The sequence below is a fragment of the Oreochromis aureus genome, linkage group 14 (genome assembly GCF_013358895.1).
Source record: "Oreochromis aureus strain Israel breed Guangdong linkage group 14, ZZ_aureus, whole genome shotgun sequence".
NCBI classification, from domain to species: Eukaryota; Metazoa; Chordata; class Actinopteri; order Cichliformes; family Cichlidae; genus Oreochromis; species Oreochromis aureus.
The window spans coordinates 4,409,149-4,433,055 of NC_052955.1; the positions used below are offsets into that span (position 1 = coordinate 4,409,149).

General features: G+C 41.1%; 1 protein-coding gene across 1 annotated transcript in view; it reads left to right on the forward strand.

The window, feature by feature from the left end:
- The window catches only part of slc8a2b (solute carrier family 8 member 2b), a 205,037-nt gene that overhangs the window by 105,731 nt on the left and 75,399 nt on the right, over positions 1 to 23,907 (forward strand). Inside the window, exon 4 of the mRNA XM_031741776.2 lies at positions 2,735 to 2,760. The gene's annotated coding sequence lies outside the window, so the exon portion shown is untranslated. The remainder of the gene's footprint in view (positions 1 to 2,734; positions 2,761 to 23,907) is intronic.

Below are 23,907 nucleotides of genomic sequence, written 5' to 3' on the forward strand. Positions count from 1 at the left end.
GTCATGGTCCAAGGGTTGTTTTTAAGTTTTGGATTCAGATCTTTGTCTTCTTCTGTTCGCTGCTCCCTTTAGAGATCGCCACCACAGATCATCTGCCACTATCTCACCCTATGAATCTTCTCTCTGGCTTTTCTTCTGTTCTGTTCCCTGTTAGTTATTAGTTGTTTGTTCCCTTCCGGTTTTGCTTTGGTGGTTGATTTGCATGATGTCTTGTTTGTGTCATGTAATATAAAGTTTAAATTAGTTTTCATGTACAATCAAGTGCTTTGATTGTACATTCAAACCTGGTCAAACGCAGGAAAGAGGTGTGATTTTTATGCGTGTAGTCTGTCCTCTCGGTCTGCTGAGTTACATCAAATGTGTTGAAATGCAGAGCAGTCGGTCGTCTCCCTCTGTCCATCTCTGACCGGCCGCCCCTCTCAGCACATAGACAGCTATTGATAGAGTACAGAAGAAGCTCCATCTGCCTCTTAATACAGGATAAGACTGTGGGAGGAAGGATGTAGGGCTTAATCTCTCTATCTTTAATTGTGTCCCAAATCAGACAGATCCTCAGATTTTTAGACTGGCTGCAACAAACAAAGCCTAAAAAGATCTCTTTTCTCAAATATTAACACATTTGATCAATAACAACCTCGGTATCTTATATTTTATCCTTTCATCATCAGTCAGTTATGCAGTGTTAAGTTGATAAATGGCATAAATACAGAGAATTTGAATTTAGGTTAAAAAAAAACACTATGAGATGCAAATATTAAAGATTTTTTTATTCCCTCACAGTGGAAAAAGGATGCAGCACATTTTGCTTCAACAAATATGCACGTCTCCAAAAAAAATCAAATTTTATTCCGAAAACCTACAATCTTGATACAAAAACAGGCTCAACTTAGAGTATAAAGTGGCCAGAACCATAGAGGCAATCAAACAGAGCAGGCAGAAAGAGTCTGGGAGAACTAAAAGCACAAAATGAGCCTGGCAAAGAGGAAGTGGTGAGCGGTTTCAGTGGAATCAGGTGAGCAAACGGCGATGCAGCAGGTGCAAAGGAGGTACAGGTGGGAGTGACTGACACGAAGAGAGACATGACAGTAGATTAAAAAAAGATTTTAAAAAGCAGACTTAACAAATAACTGAAAGACAAAGGAAACAACATTTATATTTATATATTTAAACAGAATTTATATTCTATTGGAAAAGGTGTTAGCCAAACCAGTCTGCATGGGTTTTATGGATTTGGACCCTCTGGGGATCCACCGGGAGTGCTACAGGGGTACAGGGTATCTAGTCTGTTGTCATGAGCCATTCAGTCCCTGCACACTTGGTGAGACCTGGTCCTTCATTCCATCAACACGTCGGACACGTTCCAGATTTTTATGGATAGAATTTCTATGCATAGCCAAGTATGGAAGGTCTCCACTTTGGTGGATGCAAGGTCACTCCTCTGCTTTCAGCAGATGATGTGCTTCTGCTGACTTTATCAGCTGGTAACCTTCAGCTCAGACTGGAGTGGTTCACAGCTCATTGTGAAGTGTGGGAATTAGAATTAGTGTGACAGAAGTGAGTTTCCTCTAAAAGGTGTCTGGGCTCTCCCGTAGTGATTCAGCCATAAAGGAGGAAATCAGAGTAGAGCCGTGACTCCTCCACATCAAAGGGAGTCAGTTGAGGAGGTTCGGGCATCTGACTAGGATTCCTCCTGAGTGCCTCCTGGATGAGGTATGTGTCCTACAGGGAGGAGGCCCGGGTCAGACCCAGAACTCCCGTGTTCCCGTGGATGAGGTGGAGGAGGTGGCTGGGGTGAGGGAGATTTGAGCTTTTCTGCTTAGACGGCTGCCTCTGCAAACAGGAAGTGACAGAAGATGGATGGATGGATAAGGAGAGATTATCTGCATGACATTTTAAGGACTTTTTGTTGTAACTTGGCAACGCTTTTATGTGTGACTTGGTGATTTAAAAGGTCAGACTATGTTTTTCCTGGCAAAAGCTCACACTGTTGAGCATGAGTCCTATCCTATCTTACCAGCATAAGAAATATCCAACCATAACTTAAGGGTGGAGACACCTGCTTGTTTACCACTGTGGGACAGTAAAACTTCCCACAGTGAAAATTTTGAGGTTTAAGAGGCTCTTAACACCAGAATGTTATCACAAGTTAGAAAATGATTTCTTCCCCCCAGTCAGCAAGCAATCTCTTTTTTAATCTGCAGTGGAGGACTCAGATTTACCAAAACTGAAAATATATGAAAAATCAACCTAATATATCAGCTGACGGATACATCTGTCTCACCCTGCGTCTCTTCATCGGTCCCTCTGCTCATGCAACATCTGCTGTTATGGTAGAAAAACACTGCACACACATACCAGACGCAGAAGTGTGTGTGTATTAAAGTTTATGCTCATAATCCATGAAGATGATAGTGCACCTAATTGACACATATACATTTGAGACTTCATCACTGACCTATATTACTACTTGCCTATTTCTTAAACACTCTCTATCTCCCCCTTTATTTTTCCCTCCATCTGTCTCTCGTGGTAAATCCCTCTCCCTCCTCCTGTCCTTGAGCTGATGTTGGATGCTGCACTCCATATTCATGCTTTTGTTTTTTGGTGTGCGCCTGTGGGAGTTGTTAAGATGCTTTCAGCCATCGATGCTTCGGTCTTTACTGCAAAATGTTCACAAAAACATCAAAAGTGAAAGCCAACTCATCTGCTTTCCTTTCTCTCTCGTTCTCTGCAGCCTGCCAGGACCACCTGAGACTAGTGGTGAGTTTGCTCTCCTTCCCACCTTTTTTCCTCCTTTCTCTTGGGAATTGCAGTGACGGGGACAGACATTTGATGCTGGTCCGCCTCATCTATACCATGTCGCAGAGTTACAGAGTTTTATGGTTGAGAAATACTCACTGGTTTCAAGACATTGTTGAGATCTGACCATTTGCTTTATTGCCTTGTGAATAATAGTCTGATGCACCACAGTAGTGCTGTTTACATAAGGTGAGATCAGTTCCACAATAACCATGTTGGTCTTAATTCATTCTTTTTTTCTTGCATGTCGGTGGTGTGTACAGTAATCTGTAGGCAAAGGTCAAGAGTTTTTCCACCAGTTGTTGTTTGTAGTCTGAGTAGTCACAACCACAAGTCTTTGTTATTGTTTTCTTTTAATCTGCATTCATAGTTCGATTATAAGAGGACAATTATCAGTTATCTATATGCACCAAAAGCTCCAGAACAGTGGCTTTTACCCCCACAGGCTTAAGCGGGGTATACACAGGAAGGCTTTAGAAGGATTGTGCTGATAACTGACCATCTCAATGAAATCTCAGAGACTTGCAGTGATCACAAGCAAAACAAGCCTGGATTGACCACTATAGCGATCCACTGTCAGCTACAAGTGATGGGAGCAGCAGTGGAGCTTTCAACATCTAACAGCAGCTTTTCCAGATCCAGTTTGCTCGCGCCTAACTTAGTACTAACTTAGCTCTTATACATTTTGCTGTGAAACTGGATCTTATTCTCATCATTTTAATAGTTTATCACAAACTGTATGATGTAGCCTGACACACATCTCTATGTTAACTACACATCTGTTGTGAATGTCCTGCTTAGTACCATTGATTCTTCCTTTGCATTTGCATGTTCCAGTTTAACTGGTTTTCATACTAACTGGTTGTGTTTGTCGCCGTTTCAACTCGGTGTAGCAAACTCCAGATATTTCCGCTCACAGACTTTAGAAGTGAAAACTGAAGGTTAAAAATCTGTGTTTACATTTTCCCCTCAGTTTTTTGAATGGATCAATAAGCAAATAATAAATATCCCCTCAGTGTAAAAAATCCTTATCAAAGCCTCAAAATGAGGACTTGCAGATGTCAACAAATCCCTACAGGAAAATTGCAAAATCTATTGGAATGGGCGCGAAAGAAAGTGCAAACTTGAGGGACAGAAGTAATCCGCATGTAAAACACCAGGACACAACCATAATGTAAAACACCGAGCACAGGGATGAACGCTGGCAACGGCTTCAACTACTTAGGCTCAAGCAGAGGTCTTCTAAAGATTCACTGCAGAAATCAGCCATGAGACACAAAAGAAGCATAAAAATCTGCAGCTCTGTGAGATGTTCAGTGACTCCACAGTTAAATTTTTTTTTTAATTGATTTATACTCCATTTAAATTTTACCATTCATTGTATAGAAAACACACACACGCCATACACAATCAGCAGTGAGTGACTTTCTGGACTTTTTGCACAAAAGCACTTAGTTCCATGCGTGTCAATGAATGGCCAAATAGTGTGAAGCCTTGAAGGGCTAATGCAATGCATTCTGGGTAACAGCCACTGTGATGCCTCATTAGTTGTATCCCGCAGCGACCCAACCAAGTGATGAATGGGTGCTGTGTGGGGGTCATTACTGTGCTTGTATGCATGTGTGTGTCTTTGGATCCATTTGCTCTTGTTGTGTGTGTGTGTGTGTGTGTGTTTGTATGACAATCTTTTACTCTGCTCTTTATATGTGCGTGGGCGTGGGTGTAATTGAAATATCGGCCACACACGTTTACTGCATGTCTGTATTAATGGAGATCATCTTGTTCAGAATTTGCTGATGGAGCTCTGAGCTCAGGTCAAGGTGACAGGAACCCAGAGGGAAACTGCAGAACACTCAATTAAGGTGTCCAAATGAACCACCACCCTGAGCGCATGCACACACACCCACAGACACACACACACCCACACACCATGGTAACCTTGACTCTGCTAATATACGTATAATTTTTTCTCCATTTTTGCCGTATTAGATAGTGCACTCCTCTCCCTGTCTCACTCTTTAATGTCTCTGTTCTTCCTTCTTCTGCTCTCATCTTTTGTTTCTATACTTTCCCCTCTCATTTCTTCATCTTTTCTACCACCCAGACTCGTCATGCCGCTTCATTTCCCCCTGTCAAGTTTAAGAGTATCCTTATACATTATTTATTTGTGTGTGTGTGTTGCTGGATTGAATATCTTCCTTCCGATGTTGAATTCAGGTTATGCAATATTCAAATTCAAAGACTTTCAGTTTCAGACATGCTTGGACACCACAAGTTACAAACACTGGAGCTGTGCTCAGATTATCCACTAAAATGTATTGTTACATAATTACACCAGATCACATGCTGCATAAACAGATGCCGGAACATCTGCATCATATTTGTGGCCATAAACAGCACCGTTGCCATAGCAGCTTATCACCTACAACATACTTTATTGTGACATTAAAATGAGTAACTGTTTCTTTAAAGCAGTGGTAATTTAATCAGTCCACATTTATCGTGCAGCAATTTTCCTGCAGGTGAGTTTAAAGTGCAGATGATTGAACAATAAGACTGAACAAATGTAACGAAAGCGAGTGACTAAATATAAATGAAACTAAATAAATGTAAACAAAAACAACATAGATTGTATGAGTGTAACGTGAAGGTTCGTTGTGTGGTTCTGAATCTCTCGGGACTATTAGAAACAGCAAGATGGAGATGGATAACTTACTCTCTGCACACCTCAGCAACAAACAACACTTCCTGTGTACGGCCATCGTGATACTTCACTGGCCACTCAGAAGCCAGGAAATCCTACAGTCAGATAAATGCAGGAAAACCAACTAGGTAGATTCAACACATACTTATTACTGCTTTGAAAGTGCATGTGTAAACATTCAGATACATATAAATATCAAAACGGTTAACCACCCAATGGGTACATAACTTGCTCTATAACACTCATAAACACCTCTTTGTCTATCAAGTAACATATACATTTGCTTCTACACTTTACATTTGTATGCATAGCTACTGGTTATCCCTAGCACATTTATACTTTAGGCTGAGCAACTACAATCTGAAATATGGCTCCAATAGGTGTTTTAATAATATTTTTATGTGTTCATCTCTGTCAGCTGAACAGTTCTCATCAGAAACCCTAATAATGTCAGCCATGTGCATGGAAAATTCAACAAAAGCCAAAGCAGTGAAACATATTCCATATTCCTAAAGAAGAGAAGACATTACTTCCTTTTCACTCAAGAGAATTGTCTACTGCTTCAGGACATAGAAACATGAGAGTCAAAAGAATTGGTTAAAATTTTGTCTCTTTTGAAAGTTAATACTCTTTTATAATGTTACCATAACAAATGGAAACAAAAGAATTCATAGAGTTCAAGAACTCAGAAATGTGATGGATGGTAGAAAAGAAAGTGTTAGGTGAAACAGATGAGCCTGTCCTGAAACATAACCTCTGCCCTCTGCGAACATCAGGGCAGGAGAGGAAGCAATGGAGCACAGAAGGAAGAAGAGAGAAGTTGAAATCGTATAATGTCTTTGTAAGCCAGTTTCTCGTCATGTAACTTTTCTCTTATATTTGACATATACAATATATTAAATTCAGCAAATGCTTTCATGCATTTCTACTTGCAAGGATTAAACCTGAAGGCTGCAGAGTCCAGTCCCTGAACTGATCTGAAAAATCTGTGCAGAGAATTAAAGAGAAAATGTTTCTTCATCCTTTAAAACTATCATTGAAGCGTTTCAGTGTGGTTTGAATTTTTCCTTTTCTTTTGTTTTGTCCAAAGCTAACCGCGAATCGAGGACCTCAACCAAAGCGTTCACAGTGAAATAAAATAAAAACGATTTCCTTCCCTCTCCTGTCATCTCTTGTTAGTCTTTAGGAACAACTGCACATTAAAATTCTGTTAACATCATTATTCCCTTTAGCTGGTATTAACTGTGGAGTCTATCCAGTAGAGTTGTGTATCTAAATTATTCATGCGGCTTTGCTTGTAGAGGTGTTAAGACTCAAAATAAAACATCTCTCTGGGTACGATACAGAATTACTTTTCAGACTGCAAAGCTGTTGTCTTGTATTGAAGGTTTTGCTGATTTAAAAATAACTAAATTTTATCATACTGTGCATCAATATTGCAGAAGAGAGGATTTCCTCCTTCTACCATTTTGCTTGTAAGATAATTTATGAGGTGAAGCTCCTTCATACAGTCTGAACAATGCACCATGGGGAGGGGTGTGTGTGGGGCTGTGTCTTTCAGTTAGTATATTTATCATAATGCACGTGGAGTTCAAATTCATTCCTCACTGATCTCGTGTGATTCTGTAAGTAAAAAGTGAGCAAAGTCGACTCATTCAACATCCCTGAAATAAATCTACAGTAAGAATTATATTCCTCTGGCAGATTTTACTGATACACACCACCTATGATCAAAGAAAATAAGTTTGAACTTTCCCTTCATTGTTCATAAAACTGTGCAGGGTGTGAAATTTTTTTATAACACTAGAATTTGGAAGTTGTTAAAGTTTAATTCTTCACTCTTGAAAGCCAACTAGGAGTGACCCTAACTCTTTTTCAAACTGAGTAGCTTCTTGCATATTTCCGGCCTGCTCATAGAACAGAATGACAGGGTTTGCATCTGATGTTAGCGACGGTGGTCTCCGCCTGTGCCCTCGGAAAGAATCAGAAACTATTCAAAACTGTCCAGTTGTTAAACCACATCTTTACTGATATATATACTGAAGTGACTTGTCACTTCAAATGTTGTCTTTATGGAAGAAAAAGTTCAGAAAAACTCAGAGACACAGCTGCTCAGGTTGACAGGAACAGGTGTGTGTGTGTGTGTGTGTGTGTGTGTGTGTGTGTGTGTGTGTGTGTGTGTGTGTGTGTGTGTGTGTGTGTGTGTGTGTGTGTGTGTGTGTGTGTGTCCTGTGAGCTGGGTCAAGTCATTGAACTGAACCTCTGAACTGTTTGTGTTGTTGGTGTTTTCTGGAGCATTTTAACAGAATTCTTTGACAAATGTTTGCATGCTGTCCAACATGTCTGTCCCTGAATCCTGGGCTTCAGTTTAGCTGAGTGAAATTCTAAGGGTTTTTTTTTCTGCTCAGTAGAAATAATTAGCAGATAATGATATAGGTATTGCACTGTTAGAGTCCTGCTTTGCAGCCAGTTTTCTAACTGATAATTTGGCATTCAACCCTCTGGTCTAACTACACCTCTGGTTCCAAAAAACAAGAACAGCAACAACAGCAGGCAAGATGCTAACACGCAACTGTCAAAATCCAGAGTCAGACTGATGTGAGTGCTTATCTGGGGAACTTGCTGGAAATTCTTGAGTTCTTAACAAAATGTATTTCAGAATGACACTTTTACTGTGTATTCACACAGTTCTCGTGACATGTTCAGTGAAAAATGGATAGTGCCATAAGCGTTAGATGTCTGAAAATATCTGATGGAGTTAAATCCAAAGCTTGGACTTTGAGCTTCTGGGTCTAGATCGAGACTGCCGAGGCAAATGAAATGGTTCTGATGAAAGCCAAGGTGGAATTGACTCACGTAGAGGTTAGCAGGCACAATAAACAGCTGCTGAGGTGAATCCGGGTGTAAATTGAGGTCTGTGATTAATTTGACCTGTGCACTTTACTCAGCATGAACAGACACACGTTATATGGACAGGATGCCTCTAGAGACAAGTAAGAGAAGAGTTCAAAAGAAGAGAGGATCGATATTTAGATGCTTCTCGCGTCTCTATTATTTTGTGACCAGCAGGCATCTTTTAGAGCTGAGGAGCTGCAGCTGTTTGGGCTCTGCCGCTCTGCTAATAAGTCTCCATCAGTCATGTTCACAGGTATAGTTATAGCCCTTTGGTTTGTGATCGACAGGCTGGCCAGCCAATCAGTCACAACCCCAGAATGTTATATTACTTTTAGGGTTTTTTCAAACCTTTTAGTTTTTGTCCAATAAACCCCAATTTTGACATTTTGTGTCACTAAACAGTTTTCAGTATAATATCTTATTATTATCCCTGCAGTGGAACCAGATAGCCCGTCTAAGAGTGGATGAATCACGAGAAAATTATGTGCTGCAATTTTTATCTCATTGATGCCAATTCGTCTTTTATCACTGTGGACTATGTTCACACACCGTCAGAGGGTCTCAGGAGGTTAAGTGGCCACTGAAGCAAACAGTTTATCATACTGCTTCTGCTTCACATTCAAGTGCTCAGCTAGAAAAAGTGAGGCTTTTAATGTAAAGCAAGAGTTTGTAACAGTGCGTAGAGCCGGCTGCAGTCTGTTATTAGAAAAGCAACTAATGCCGAGGATTTTTCAGCACTCTAACATTTTTTCATCTTTTGCAGCTTCTATGAACTTTTAGATGAAGAGCTGCAGGCTGAACGCCTCCAGCTCTTCAGGAAGGTCACAAACTTTTTAACTGTGCTTCGCTTTTTTTTAAAAAACACATCAGATCAGATCAGCTGCTCATATTGTGACACAAAACCAGTTAACCTGCTGTCTGTTTGCCTCTGCTACTTGCTGTAATCACTATGCGTTTAATTCTGGAAGAGTTCAGCTGATTGTTTTGAATCAGCGTGCTTTATCGAGGAGCAGCAGAGCTTTCTTAAACCCTTTTAGACTGTGGATTTATTTCTGAAAGGAAATAGGAGGATTAACATTACCTGTGCTGGTCAGTGATTTCAATCCAATCTAGAGAGTGCATGTGGGTCATTATTCACCCTCATCACAAGATTAATTACACTCACAATTAGCCTCCATTTCTCTGTGAACCTCGTGGCCCTATTGTAATTTAAATCTAGAGGGATACCCTTAATTTTTTTCCATCACAGGAGAGCTGCCTCTTCTTCCCCTCTTTAACCAGCATTGTGTTAAATTACACTTTTGCTTTTTTGCCAGAGGAAAACTGAGTGATTTGGGCAGCAGAGCAGAATAAAAAATATGTAATCTGGAGAGAAATCATCAGCTCACCAGATGTGTTGCTGTCATGTAAATTCTCTTTTAGTCTTGCAGAATGATTGTCACATTTTATTGATATCACTGTGGTTAAAATGTTGCATATATATGTAAAGAAACCTTGTGTTTCATATGTCCTGCACAACAACTGAGAGACCAACATATTTACTGTGGGCCTGAGTTACAACAAAGCTGACTTAGACATGATGAAGCAACAAATGCTAGAAACAAACGGCTTAGCCGGATGCAGTTTGCACTTTATCATCACGCTCTTGTCTTTTCTTGTTTGAAGATTTTTCTGCAATAAAAATGACAGAAAAAGTCTCAGAAATGTTTGCATCAGTGTTGGAGCACGTTTTACTGCAAATGGCTGCCTGCAGTACGTTTTTAAAAAGGACAGCTTTGACATTTAACTGTCTCCATTCCATAGTTTCTAACTCCTATATTCTGAACTGGCACATGTGCACAAACCTGAAATGAAGAGTTTCTGTCTGTGAGAGAAAACTGAAGAACTTTATGCTCTGTAGCGCCAACTTGTCAGGCTGGATACACAGAGACGTGGGGTAGTAGAACCGATGTACACACACACACACAGACAGAAATTCCATATTTACAGTCTTTTTGTCATTGTTGCTTTTTCTGCTCTTCTTTCACTGTTTTTAATTCATATTTTATTTTTTGGGGGGTTGAAGATCTGTCTTTACACTGCATGCAGGTTTTGAAGCTCAGTGACCATTTAAGGTTTAGGATTATGAAAACAGAAACTGCTTAGTTCGAGGCTCAGAGAACTGAACGAATCACGGCTGCAGAGCTCAGTGTTGATCACGTTTTACAAACGGTGCAATTTCTCTGATGCTGCCTGCAGTACAGTGGCTTGCAAAAAAGGACAGCTTTGACATTTAAATGGTCATAAATCTTTCATTCTCTATAGTTTCTAACGTGGCCTATATTCTGAACTGGCACATGTGCACAACAACCTGGAAAGAAAATGAAGAGTTGAGCTGGAATTCACCCCTGGGCAATACTTTGTAGAAGACCTTTTGCTGCAATTCCAGAGAAAGAGAAATGGACCAGCTTTTTACAGACTGTAGCCGCCCAACTACTTTGTAAAAGCTCCCTCAGCAGATGGACACAGAGAAAACAAATGTATCTGCCACAATTCTGGATTGGATTTAGATCAACTTTGACACATTCTAACACACACACACAGACAGACTCACAGTTGTAATTCCCTGGAAGGTGAACCTCCGCCCCGTCTCAAGTCTTTGCAGACTCCAAGGTTTTCTTCCAAGATTGCCCTGTATTTGGCCATCAACTCTGACCTCAGGACTGAAGAGAAGCAAACTGATCTTTTAAATGATGTGCAATGCCACACAAATAAAATCCATTTTGTCTCATCTGAGCACCTTGTTCCACAGACATGCACACCAACGGCACTTCATGGTTTTTTTTCTGCTCTTCTTTCACTGTTTTTAATTCATATTTTATTTTATTTTCAGTTTATCCTCTGATCTGTTTGTACACTGTCACCATGGGCCTCTTGGCTGCACTGATCAGGCTCAGGCCTGTGAGGAAGGGCACCTGTGTCCGGAAGGTTTACAGTTATGCGATACCCTTCCATTTCTCTATCCTGAACAGTGCTCCGTGTGTCCTTGGGCTTTTGTAGCCTAAGACACTTTAAACCAATAACCGCCTACCTGGTGTTGGCCAAGAGGGGCAAGATCTGAAAATATGTTCACAAATGCTGTCCATCTAATCTGACTGAGCTGGAGCTGTTTTGCCCAGAAGAATGGGCAAAGATTTCAGTCTGTAGATGTGCAAAGCTGGTAGAGACATACCCTAAAAGACTGGCAGCTGTAATTGCAGCAAAAGGTGGTTCTACAAAGTATTGACTCAGGGGCTGAATAATTACGCACACCCCACTTTGCAGTTATTTATTTGTAAAAATGTTTGGAATCATGTATGATTTTCGTTCCACTTCTCACGTGTACACCACTTTGTATTGGTCTTTCACCTGGAATTCCAATAAAATTGATTCATGTTTGTGGCTGTAATGTGACAAAATGTGGAAAAGTTCAAGGGGGCCGAATACTTTTGCAAGCCACTGTAAACAGTGAAAGTAGTGGATAATCATCTCACAAAGGACATAATGAAGAGCCAGACGTGTATTTCCCCCTTTGAAAAACATTCAGTACTTCAGGTTTGACAGACAGCTGGGCCTCAGATGCTGCTGGAGGTGAAAATCAGTCTGTTGTGTTTAACTACATTCTACATGGGAAACCTTCACTTTGCACGACACTTTCATGATGAGATCACAATGTAAACAAAGGGAGAGTGCGGTGATTTGAAACAAATTAAACCTCGGTGTCCAAGAATGTTACAGTTTTTTCTTACGTAAACTTACATTTAGGGGGTATGTCTCCCACTGTGCTGTCTTACCTCTGCTTTTATTAACAGTGTGTACGTGTTTGGGAACTGTCTTTGCTGTAGAACTGAAAACGACATGTTTGCAGATTCCTGCTTGATACTGGATTTTTGCTGATGAATGTTTCTGGCTTTCCTCGACCATATTTTTGTTTTATAAAGTATTTAATGTAAAATTGATGACTGAAGTGCAGCACTTGGATTCTTATTGTGGAGACAAGCTCGTGGGTTATGTGCAAAATGTGGTTTGGCATTATCTTGCCAAAATAATCAAGGCCTTGTTAGCAATATATGTTACTCCAAAACCTTTAAATAGTCTGTATTAATAAAGCATTCAGAGTTAGTTACCCATTTCATATTCACTAATGTATCTCCACACTGTCCTCATCTGTGGCTTTTGAACTGCTCGGGGAAAGCTGTGGTTTTCCACACTTTTTTTCATTGCATCTTAGAACTAAATACAGTGTAAATGTATATCAGAATGTTTTACACAGTAACAAGACATTAATATAAAAGGAAACAGGAGATAAAAAAGGAACGCACTGGAGCACTAAAAATAGCAAAGATAAAGAGAGATATAGGATTGGGATGTATCTATTTTTATTATAAGAGCACTGACGCGACGGGCTCCTGTCTTTATAGAGCTTTTTTTTCCTCTGCGTGCTGTCAGTGGATTCTGAAGCTTTGGCCCAAACAGCAGCTCGCCTATCAAACATTTCTTTATTGTGATTTTCAGTCACGCTCTCGCACTTTCTTATGCCATTCCTGAAGCTGTTTTAGAGCCACAAATATATATATTTTTTTGCATTTTAAAGTCTGTGTTTTTTTAAGGGGGGGGGCTTTGGATTTGATTACATTTACCCTTTGTGTATCTCTGTAATGTAAGATGACACTGATTGTCTCCTTCTAGCCAACAAGCCTCAGCAGACATAGAGAAAATGATTGTTGAGAGACCAATTTGCTGTGTTATTCAGCCTCAGTTGCAGCTAATAAGAGTTTCTGTGTGTGAAGACGAGGGAGAGATTGGAAAAGAGAGCGTGTTTGTGAGGCTCTCTTTGTTATTTGTCCCTCACTGTGTGTTGTTCTGTCCCAGATGACAATGGGTCAGATTTTATAGCGATAGCGAGGTGCTCGTGCTGTAGAGTCCCAATCACTCCTGATTCATGCAAACGGCTGTACAACAATCTGAATCTAAGATTAGTCCATTTTTTTCCTTCAGTGTAAGTTTGACTGAATTAGCAGCTACAAAGCTGAAGCAGATTCAGGGTCAGAATCAGATTTGCATCTCGAAAGCCAATTTCATACCTGAAATGTGTGTGAACCTGCATGTCCAACCTGCCAGTTTTCTATTATGAAGTCTGTGTGATGTTAGCATGTGTCCGTTGGATTCACAGCTAGCGAGTGGGCGTGGTGTTTGGTGCATGCTCCATCCAGGCAGCCCGTTCAGCTAAAGCACACAGAGTATTTCCAGTTGCATAGATGCATTTAAGGTGGAGGATCTCCTGGCATGTGCTGCACATGAGGAAGGAAAAATATGAAAACGACTTTTCCTGCATTACACCTTTCTGCTGAGTTTTTGTGTTTAGTAACATCATAAATATCGTTCAAAGAAAGAACAAAAAACAAGGAGACCAAGAAAACATCTATTTTGTCTTTATGGAAGTTTTATAGGGTTGACTAGACCCTGCTGGTATGCAGAGACAGATCACAAATGCACTGAACTCTTCTGAATCCTCGAGGAACGTTTGACAAAGTGTCCCACTATTATAATAACTAAAGATAAGGAAAATGAATTTATTATAGTGAGATATTTTAAAGATTAATGTCTTCATTATGTCAGCGTGCTTCAAACTGTAACTGAGTGAGACACTGAATCATAACTAAAGATTTGTTTCTAACAATGGTGAATATTGCTTTCTTCTTCAGTACTGGGCACAGGCCCTTCATAAAAGCTAATAAATGTCAAGAGTTTATAAATGATATTTTTCCATTCTGGTCAGAAGTGCCGTCTCTGAGCACCAAAACACTGCCATCAAAGTAGTCATAGTAATACTATAAAACTTCCTATAAAGAAATCTTATTATTAAAAGTAGAAACACCACCAAACAGTTGGTCGTATCTTATCCTAATGAGGCTAAAATCCAGTCATATCAAATGCAAAAGCAATGACTATCATCCACATGCACGTCACATCATCTGTAAATGAGCTCCTCGCATTGAACAGAAGGGGAGGGAGCTGCGCAGTAATAAGGTGGCAAGAAACGATGTGGAGAAAAGGTCAAGAAGTGCTGCAGGCCAATACCTCTGTGTGTTTAGACTGAATTTAATTACAAGTAGACATGTGCCAAGATTTAAACAAACTCAAAAGCTTCATGCTTCTGTGACTTTTACCAAACACCTAGACTGAATATGTGTGTTGAATTACAAGCAAATTACCTGAGAAAGAGCAGGACGGTTCAGTTTTAAACAAATGGCCTCATTTGTTTAAATCGATACAAACCTCAGCATTATTACCCAGAAGTGTGACTGCACTGTAAAAAAAAAAATCCTAAAAAAACAGTAATATTCCAGCAGCTGGGGCGCCAAAATAATACCAGAAAATAAAAAAATAACTTTCTCATAAAAACAGTTATTTTCAGTATTCCTAATTTTACATGGGATTTTGCCTTTTTCAGTGCTTTTAAACATTAAATTAGGAACATTTTAATGTGATTAAACAAAAATACTTATAAACAAGATCAAAACAATATGAATAATAATACTTAAAACAGAAAATACAGTTAACTTTATATATAAGACCCTCAAAAACTCCACTATTCATTCAACACCACACTGGTGGAGGCAAGCTACAGTTGTAGCCACAGCTGCCCTGCCGAGGCTGCCATATCGCGCCATCGGCCCCTCTGGCCAACACCAGTAGGCGGTAGGTGAAGTGTCTTGCCCAAGGACACAACGACCGAGACTGTCCGAGCCGGGGCTCGAACCGGCAACCTTCTGATTACAACACGAACTGCCAACTCTTGAGCCACGATCGCCCTAAATAACATTATTTGATGTAAAAAAAAAAGTTTATAAGAATCATTTTGTGTATTTTTCCATAGTATTACATTTGAATTTAACAGTTCAATCTTTCAAATAACGGACAAATATTTGTGAAATTATGATACATTTGTGAATGTATTTTAATCTAAATATGCATATGTACAGACAAATATATTTAAAAAACAAGAAAATTATGTTTTATTACATTTACAGTGATTTTATGTTATTTTACATTTGAAATGTGAAATCAGTCTATTTATGTAAATTTAATGATATTCTAGAAAAACAGTACAAAACTGTCAAATACACAGTAAAATACTTTTATATTAAAATTTTGTTTTACAGTGTGGCTCTTTTTTCTGGAGCACTAGATTAATGAACACTTAATGTGGTGAAACCGTGAGCCCTATCAAAACTAATCTCTCACATACTGTTTAGTTCAGCAGCAGGTAAAGAATGAGATGAAGAGCGTGGATACTGGGTACATTATTTTGGTGTCACCAGATGTGTGACATTGAGAGAAGAGTTTCAAAATTCGCATTTTTAACAGCTCAATGAACAGTGGTACTTTTCACCTGAGCCATATTTTCCCTTCTTTGGGGGTTTAAATTATAAATGCAAACAGAAATATCCATTATTAAGAATGAGTGCTACAAACTGTGAAATGGCTGCAGTGCACTCCCACTGAGCAGTGGCCTGTGTCACAGTTCTTGCTCAGATTTTTGTGTGGCTGAACGTAGAAACACAAACGATCTGCCCGGCACACATCATGGTTCTCCACTGAGGAGACTTATTGGTAGCTAAACTAATCACTGCTCATGCTGCTTATTTTATAGACGCTGACTTTGAGGAAACTTTGCATTTGCATGCAATGGTGAATCACCCAAAGAACTAATATGGGAGGGAAAAAAAGGGCATTTAAGTTTGATGGTCGGGTATATTTATTTGAACTTGGGGGGCACTTTCGAAAAACCAATCCAAATAATAGAGGATGAGTCACAGAGGATGGAGGCAGAGGTGAAGAGACAGCTTGTGTTTCTGCACTGATTGCAGACTAAAAAGAAAAAGTTTTGGTCCAAATATTGAATTTCCAGTTTGATGGGCACTGCAGTCCTGGAGATGGTGTTTAACTTCTCTAAAGACCAAGACCAGCCAAACCAGTCACTCAGCTCTCTACGGGTCGGACTGTGCAAACTGGGTTTTGGCATAAATGACAAGTACTGACCAGATTTGTGTAAGTGAACTCCAAGATTTTTGCATAAACTGATTTACTAATGTTTGCGACACACAACTGACTACAAATAGCGTTGCTATTTAAAACCAAAAAACACCGGCCTTATTTTCTGTGCTTGATATTGTGGCAGGTATTGCTGCAGAGAGGCTTTAGAGCCAGTGCTAGAAGAATGAGAAATTTCTATATTTAATAATACATTTTATTTGAAAGTGCCTTTCAGAACACTCAAGGACACTGTACACAGCAGAACAAAGCAAGCATAAAAACAGGCAGTTTACAAAATCATAAAACATAAAAATAGATTTAAAATAGGAGAATGGAAAAGGTTATGTCGGATAAGCTAGTTTGAACAGGTGAGTTTTCAGTCTAGAGTTAAAAAGAGAAAAGGAAGTGATATTTCTTACATCAGGAGGGAATTCCAAAGTCAAGGAGCAGAGCAGCTGAAAGCCCTGCTGCCCATGGTGGCAAGACGAGGAGAGGGGACGGAAAGAGAAAGAGAAGAAGAGGATCTAAGACACAGGGAAGGAATGGTGATCTGAACCAAATCAGAGAGACATGGAGGGCAGAGGAGATGAATTGCCTTAAATGTATACAAAAGTATTTTAAAATTGATGTGATGTTTGACCGGGAGCCAGCGAAGCTGCTGCAGGACAGGAGTGATGTGGTGAATAGAAGGGGTCCTGGTGATAATACAGGTTTTGAGTGAGACCAAAGAAGTGTGAATTGCAGTAGTCAATCCGAGAAGTAACAAGGCTTTGAACAAGAATGGCAGTGGCATGTGGAGTGCCATTTCTATATTTGGCATAATGGACAACGACGTGACAAATGCTTGCAGATTACCGAGCTGTCCAATTCAAAATCTGATCTCATAGAGGGCCTGGAACCAAAACCAGTGAAACTAATCTGACCTTGGATGGACGTCAGTCTGATCAGTGAATTTATGTTAATAAATGTTAAAAACATATTTTCACTTCATAAAGTTTCTTTGTGATGAAGAAAACTAGGGAAATATTAAATTCATTAAACTGATGTCATTTCAGGACCATGGACAGTGCACAAGGTTGCCACAGTGATCCCAGCAGTGTTGTTCTAACTAAACAAATCCAGCACTAAAAAACTGTTGTAAGACTGTTAACAGGAACAAACTTTTGTCATTCATGCATTTCTGGTTTATCCTTAAAGTGATGTAAGCTTACTTGATACAAAAATGCTACAAAATGTGATGTCAAAATATTTCTAAAGCATGTTTCCCATATACTCCGACTCCATCAGACTGCCACCATAGGTCTACATTTAGTTGTATAAATGTGGGTAAAATGTAGATTAAAAAGTTTTATAAATGTATAAGTGTACTGGCATCCTTTTCTGATTACAGTTAACAAGCTGTGCCTGCCCAGTCAGTAAATTTCCTGCAGCTGAATGACCTCTTTTGCGACCTTGTTCTAAATTCTGCAGCTCTTGGCAAAATTAAAATGAACTTTTGTAAATCACCTGTGAAACTAACCACACCTTTTAGCACTATTTGCACTCACATCATTTTCTCCCTTTTATTTAGTAAATCTGGTCCTGTGTGATCAGTAAAACCTGATGGTATGTAGCTTAACGAATACATACTTTATTACTTCCCACCAGTAACTCCAGTACTCCCTGTCCCAGTAATGAAGTATAAATATTTTGTAGCTGTACTCAAGCAGAATTTTGAAGTATCCATTCTTACCATACATACATCTTTGTACTTTTACTCCCTAAAGTTTTACAGAATTTCCACTTTCTACTCCTAGATTACTTTAGGTTTAATGAATGACGGGAGTTAATATTTCCTGTTATTCTTGTCTTCCAGATGCCAAACCAATTTGAAACTAAATGGAGAAAACAATAACACTTAAAAGACTGTCCTACTGGCATATCCATCACTGAGAGACAAAAACATATCATTTATGCATCAGTTATAGCATTAGACTCAACCTTGAACTGCATATTTGGTGCAGATGTCCATAAACTGTCCATCTAGCTGAAGTATAAGGGGAGTAACATTTTTTAAGTGACAGGTAATTTCAAATGCAACATTTCTAACAGATCAACAAATGCCATCAAACACACACTGTTTCTGTTCCATTTGTCACACAGTGTGTCTGTCAGCTAAAGGCACTCCTGCTGTATTTCCCAGGGAGACAAAAGACTGACAGATAACTTCACTCAGAGACGGAGAAAGATGTAAGAAAGAAATGGTTGTTTTTAAAGGTAAGGATTTGTCAATAAAACCTAAAATCGGCAAATTTAAAGCTCACATAGGATGTCCTCATTCCTGTTATCTAGAACTACACTAGTTATGTTCACTTTAGTCACTGAATTCCAGCTTAAAACTAGCTTTATACTGTTTAGGGTTGGAAATAATATCTCTGTATCTGCTTCGGGCTCCCTACCTGCCAAATCCAACGTGAACCCCTGACTATACTCATTGTCCTGTTTGTTTCTCTATGGTTCTGTTTTACATAACTGATGGCCATAACGAACACCTTGTTCGAACATAAGAGTGTCCATAAGTGCACGTGGCACCAGGACGCTCTAGGCCGCAGGTCGATGATCGATTTTGTAATCGTATCACCAGACCTGCGACCATATGTTCTGGACACTCGGGTAAAGAGAGGGGCTGAGCTGTCAACTGATCACCACCTGGTGGTGAGTTGGATCAGGTGGCGGTGGAGGACGCTGGACAGACCCGGTGCACCTAAGCGCGTGAGTGAGGGTGTGCTGGGAACGTCTAGCAGAGGCCCCAGTCCGCGAGATCTTCAACGCACACCTCCGGCAGAGCTTCAACAGCATTCCGAGGGAGACTGGGGACATTGAGTCCGAATGGACCATGTTCAGCGTCTCCATCGCCGAAGCTGCTGCATTGAGCTGCGGCCGCAAGGTGGTTGGTGCCTGCTGTGGTGGTAATCCCGAACCAAATGGTGGACACCAGAGGTGAAGGGAGCCACCAGGCTGAAGAAGGAGTCCCTATCGGGCTTGGTTAGCCTGTGGGACTCGGAGGCAGCCGACAGGTATCGACAGGCCAAGCGGAATGCGGCTCGGGCAGTGGCTGAAGCAAAAACTCGGGTGTGGGAGGAGTTCGGAGAGGCCATGGAAAAAGACTTTCGGACTGCCTCGAAGAGATTCTGGCAAACCGTCAGGCGTCTCAGGAGGGGAAAGCGGTGCTCTACCTGCACTGTGTACAGTGCTGGCGGAGCGCTGCTGACGTCGACTGAGAAAATTGTCAGGCGGTGGAAGGAATACTGAGGACCTCCTTAATCCCACTGACACGTCTTCCGAGGAGGAAGCAGAGTCTGGGGATGAGGGAATGACCGCCAATTTCCGGGGCGAGGTCACTGAGGCAGTTAAACAACTCCTTGGTGGCAGAGCCCTGGTATTGATGAGGTCCGCCCGAGTTCCTGAAGGCTCTGGATGTTGTAGGGCTGTCCTGGTTGACACGCCTCTACAATGTTGCGTGGAGATCAGGGCAGTACCCTGGACTGGCAGACCGGGGTGGTGGTCCCCATCTTTAAGAGGGAGACGGAGGGTGTGTTCCAACTACAGGGGATCACACTCCTCAGCCTCCCTGGGAAAGTCTATGCCAGGGTGCTGGAAAGGAGAGTTCGATCCGTTAGTCGAACCTCGGATACAGGAGGAACAATGCGGTTTTCGTCCTGGTCGCGGAACACTGGACCAGCTCTTTATCCTCTCAAGGATACTTGAGGGTGCATGGGAGTTTGCCCAACCAGTCTACATGTGTTTTGTGGACTTGGAGAAGGCATTCGACCGTGTCCCTCGGGTGTCCTGTGGGAGGTGTTGCGGGAGTATGGGGTGTCTGGCCCATTGCTACGGGCCATTCGATCCCTATACAACCGTTGCAAGAGTTTGGTTCGCATTGCGGCAATAAGTCGGACTTGTTCCCATTGGGTGATGGGCTCCGCCAGGGCTGCCCTTTATCACCGATTCTGTTCATAATTTTTATGGACAGGATTTCTAGGCGCAGCCAAGTGGCGGAGGGCTTTCACTTGGTGGCCTCAGAATCTCATCTCTGCTTTTTTGCGGATGATGTGGTTCTGTTGGCTTCATCAGGTGAAGGCCTCCAGCTCGCACTGGAGCGGTTCGCAGCCGAGTGTGAAGCAGCAGGAATGAGGATCAGCACCTCCAAATCTGAGGCCATGGTTCTCAGCCGGAAAAGGGTGGAGTGCCCACTCGGGTCGGGATGAGTTCCTGCCCCAAGTGGAGGAGTTCAAGTATCTCGGGGTCTTGTTCGCAGCCGGAGATCGACAGACGGATTGGTGCTGCGGCTGCAGTGATGCGGACGCTGCACCGATCCCGTGGTGAAGAGGGAGCTGAGTGTAAAAGCGAAGCTCTCAATTTATCGGTCGATCTCACGTCCCTACCCTCACCTATGGCCATGAGCTGTGGGTAGTGACCGAAAGAACGAGATCGCAGATACAAGCGGCAGAAATGAGCTTCCTCGAAGGGTGGCTGGCCTCTCCCTTAGAGATAGGGTGAGAAGCTCGGCCATCCGGGAGGGGCTCAGAGTAGAGCCGCTGCTCCTCTACATCGAAAGGAGCCAGTTGAGGTGGTTCGGGCATCTGACAAGGATGCCTCCTGGGCGCCTCGTGAGGTGTTCGGGCATGTCCCACCGGGAGGCCCAGGGCAGACCCAGGACACGCTGGAGAGATTATATCTCTCGGCTGGCCTGGGAGCCTTGGTATTCCCGGATAAGCTGGAGGAGGTGGCTGGGGAGAGGGAGGTCTGGGCTTCTCTGCTTAGGCTGCTGCCCCCGCGACCCGGCCTCGGATAAAGCGGATGAAGATGGATGGATGGATGGATGGATGTTCAAACTGAGTACGTTGATTAGAATTGGAATCTAAGTTGAAATTAAGTTTCCCTACCATTTAAAATTAATTTATTATTGTTTTAATAATGATATTCAGTTAGCTTTGGAAGAAATGGCCTATGGAAACATCCACCAAAGAGCTTCTTTTTACTTGGAGTACATTTCAGAACCTGTACTTTAAAGGGAAAAATAGATCCTCATTGGTGAATTCGTGCTGTGTAGCATATTTCTGTGTTTCTGACATCACAGCTCAAGTCTGCACTTTTACTTTAACATGAATCAGTGGCCTGAGGGATTATTTGAAGCTTTTTCATGGTTGCTCGTCACAACATTCGCACTCTAGAGAGGGCTGTGATATCAACAAAAGTCCCCCAGCCAGGGCTCACCTCATAGATATAGTGGTGATGGCTTTGCACCTAAACCATCAAGTGGGATTTGTGGTCAGCCAGACCTTCTGCGTCAGCCATTTTTATATTATTTTTATTATTTGTTACAACATTTTGAGTCCCTTCACACAGAGAAGACGTTCACAGGTACACACACACACACACACACACACACACACACACACCCCTCTCTCTGCTAATGCATTTCTTTCTTCTGCTTTGCACTGAAAGCCTCACACTGGCAGCAGAATGGCTTTTATTGAGGAGACGCCACAGAAAATGCAATGCATTTGCAGCAGAGGAAGGACTTTCGGTGTGCTTTCAATCCCTAACTATGTGTTTACCAAACAAAATAACAGTAATTTTGGAATCTTTCAGACATCTTTAGAGGAGCAGGATGAAACAGAACAGCTAATATTAGCAGCCAACCGCAGTCACACATCCAGACACAAACATCAGAAGCTGAGAAAGTTACTAATCTGAGAGCTGTTGTAGTAAAACTGAGGATTATTAGCAGGACCAAGGAATTTAGAGGCTAACATTTATCATTTAAACCTTTACTGCACACACAGACGTGTTTTCTATAGCTTATTGAATGTAGCACATAATTTAAGCTGAAGGGAACTATAATGACAAAGTGGCCGAGGTTTTTAAGTAATGAGAACAGTGTATCTCTGCAAGTAATCCCTGCCACGGGACTGCCTTAGACTGGTGTAGGTGTTCAGTTTCACACAGACAAGAAAGGGGAACAGACCTAAAACAGTTTGTCTGAGACAGCAGGTGAAATAAGGGGCTTCACTGACGCCCAGTACCAGATAAATTCTGAATATACTTCTTTAGTGAAGTCCAAGAAAATAAGAACATGGAGCTGAAAATGAGAAGAAAGCTTCCTTTAGCTGGATTTATTCTGGGGCAGCTCCCTCTGTACCAGCTTTATTTAGATGACATGGGAATATTCTGAGCTGTGGAGAATTAGATTTCCCACAGAAATGCTGAATATGTTAGCTCTGTTGACTCATATTATTTTGAAAACTTGCAGTTCCTTTTTCAAGCTGTTCTCAAGTCACAGAATCGCAATAGAATTTTTCTCATTTTGTTAAATGGAAGCAGTGTATGAAAACACAAAACAGGAAATATTTAAGAAAAAAGAGACACCCTTAGAATTTAGTTTAGCTTCTTAGTTTTTATTTTTCTGTTGAATCTGCTGTCAGCTTTTACAAAGAACATACTTGACTCTTAAATCCACTGACTACACTCTCTCTCTTTACACTAAATAATTCACAGACATTGAAAAGCTTTGTCCAATTTCAGGAACAGCCTTGTACCTGTTGTTTAATCCTTCTCCGGTTTATTGACTGACTGTAATGGAGGCCATCTGCAATTTTTCACTGACTGTAGTTGATTGGTGCACTTAGCTGAAATTCTGTGAAAACCTTTTCATGAATGAAATAAAGTTTAATGCAGGCCTTGTAGTTAGTTTAAACTTGTGAAAGACTGAAACACTGTGAAAAAAGCATTTCTCTTCTCTTTTATTTAGTTTCCAGTGCTCTTCCCAGCCTAATGGCTGGTTGGTTGCGGTATTCATGCACCATTCAGTGTGTGTGTGTGTGTGTGTGTGTGTGTGTGTGTGTGTGTGTGTGTGTGTGTGTGTGTGTGTGGATTGATTCTTTATTATATGGTGATCATTTTTCATCACACAAATAATTTTTACAAGTTAAAGAGATAACAACATAATTGTGTGACTTGTGACAGTTTTGGAATAGTTATGTGTTACATTATTAACGTATACACAAAGGTAAAGTGATTACAGTAAGACTGCAGGCCACAGAGGAAGTTTGACATTGAAGTAGCAGATTTCTGAGTTTGAAAAGGTCCAAGTAGATTTTACACATGTGAGGCGAAAGACTGCATTGAAGTAATAAATGAGAGCTCTGCAGTATAAAGTAGGGCACAGTACAAAGCAAAGAGTGCAGTAAAATGTTCACGTAGGTCACTTTATTAACAGGAATGCAACAGCAGGTCTACAAAAATAAGCCTTTTAGGTTAGAACATAGATATCTGGTGTATTTAACTCACATCTAATTGACTGCACTGAAATGCCAAAAATGAGCAACTCCAAATTTAGCTTAGTGACTTTTCCAAACACCTGTGAGGCATAAAATCTGTTTGGCAGAAGGTGCCCACGGGTGCACTGC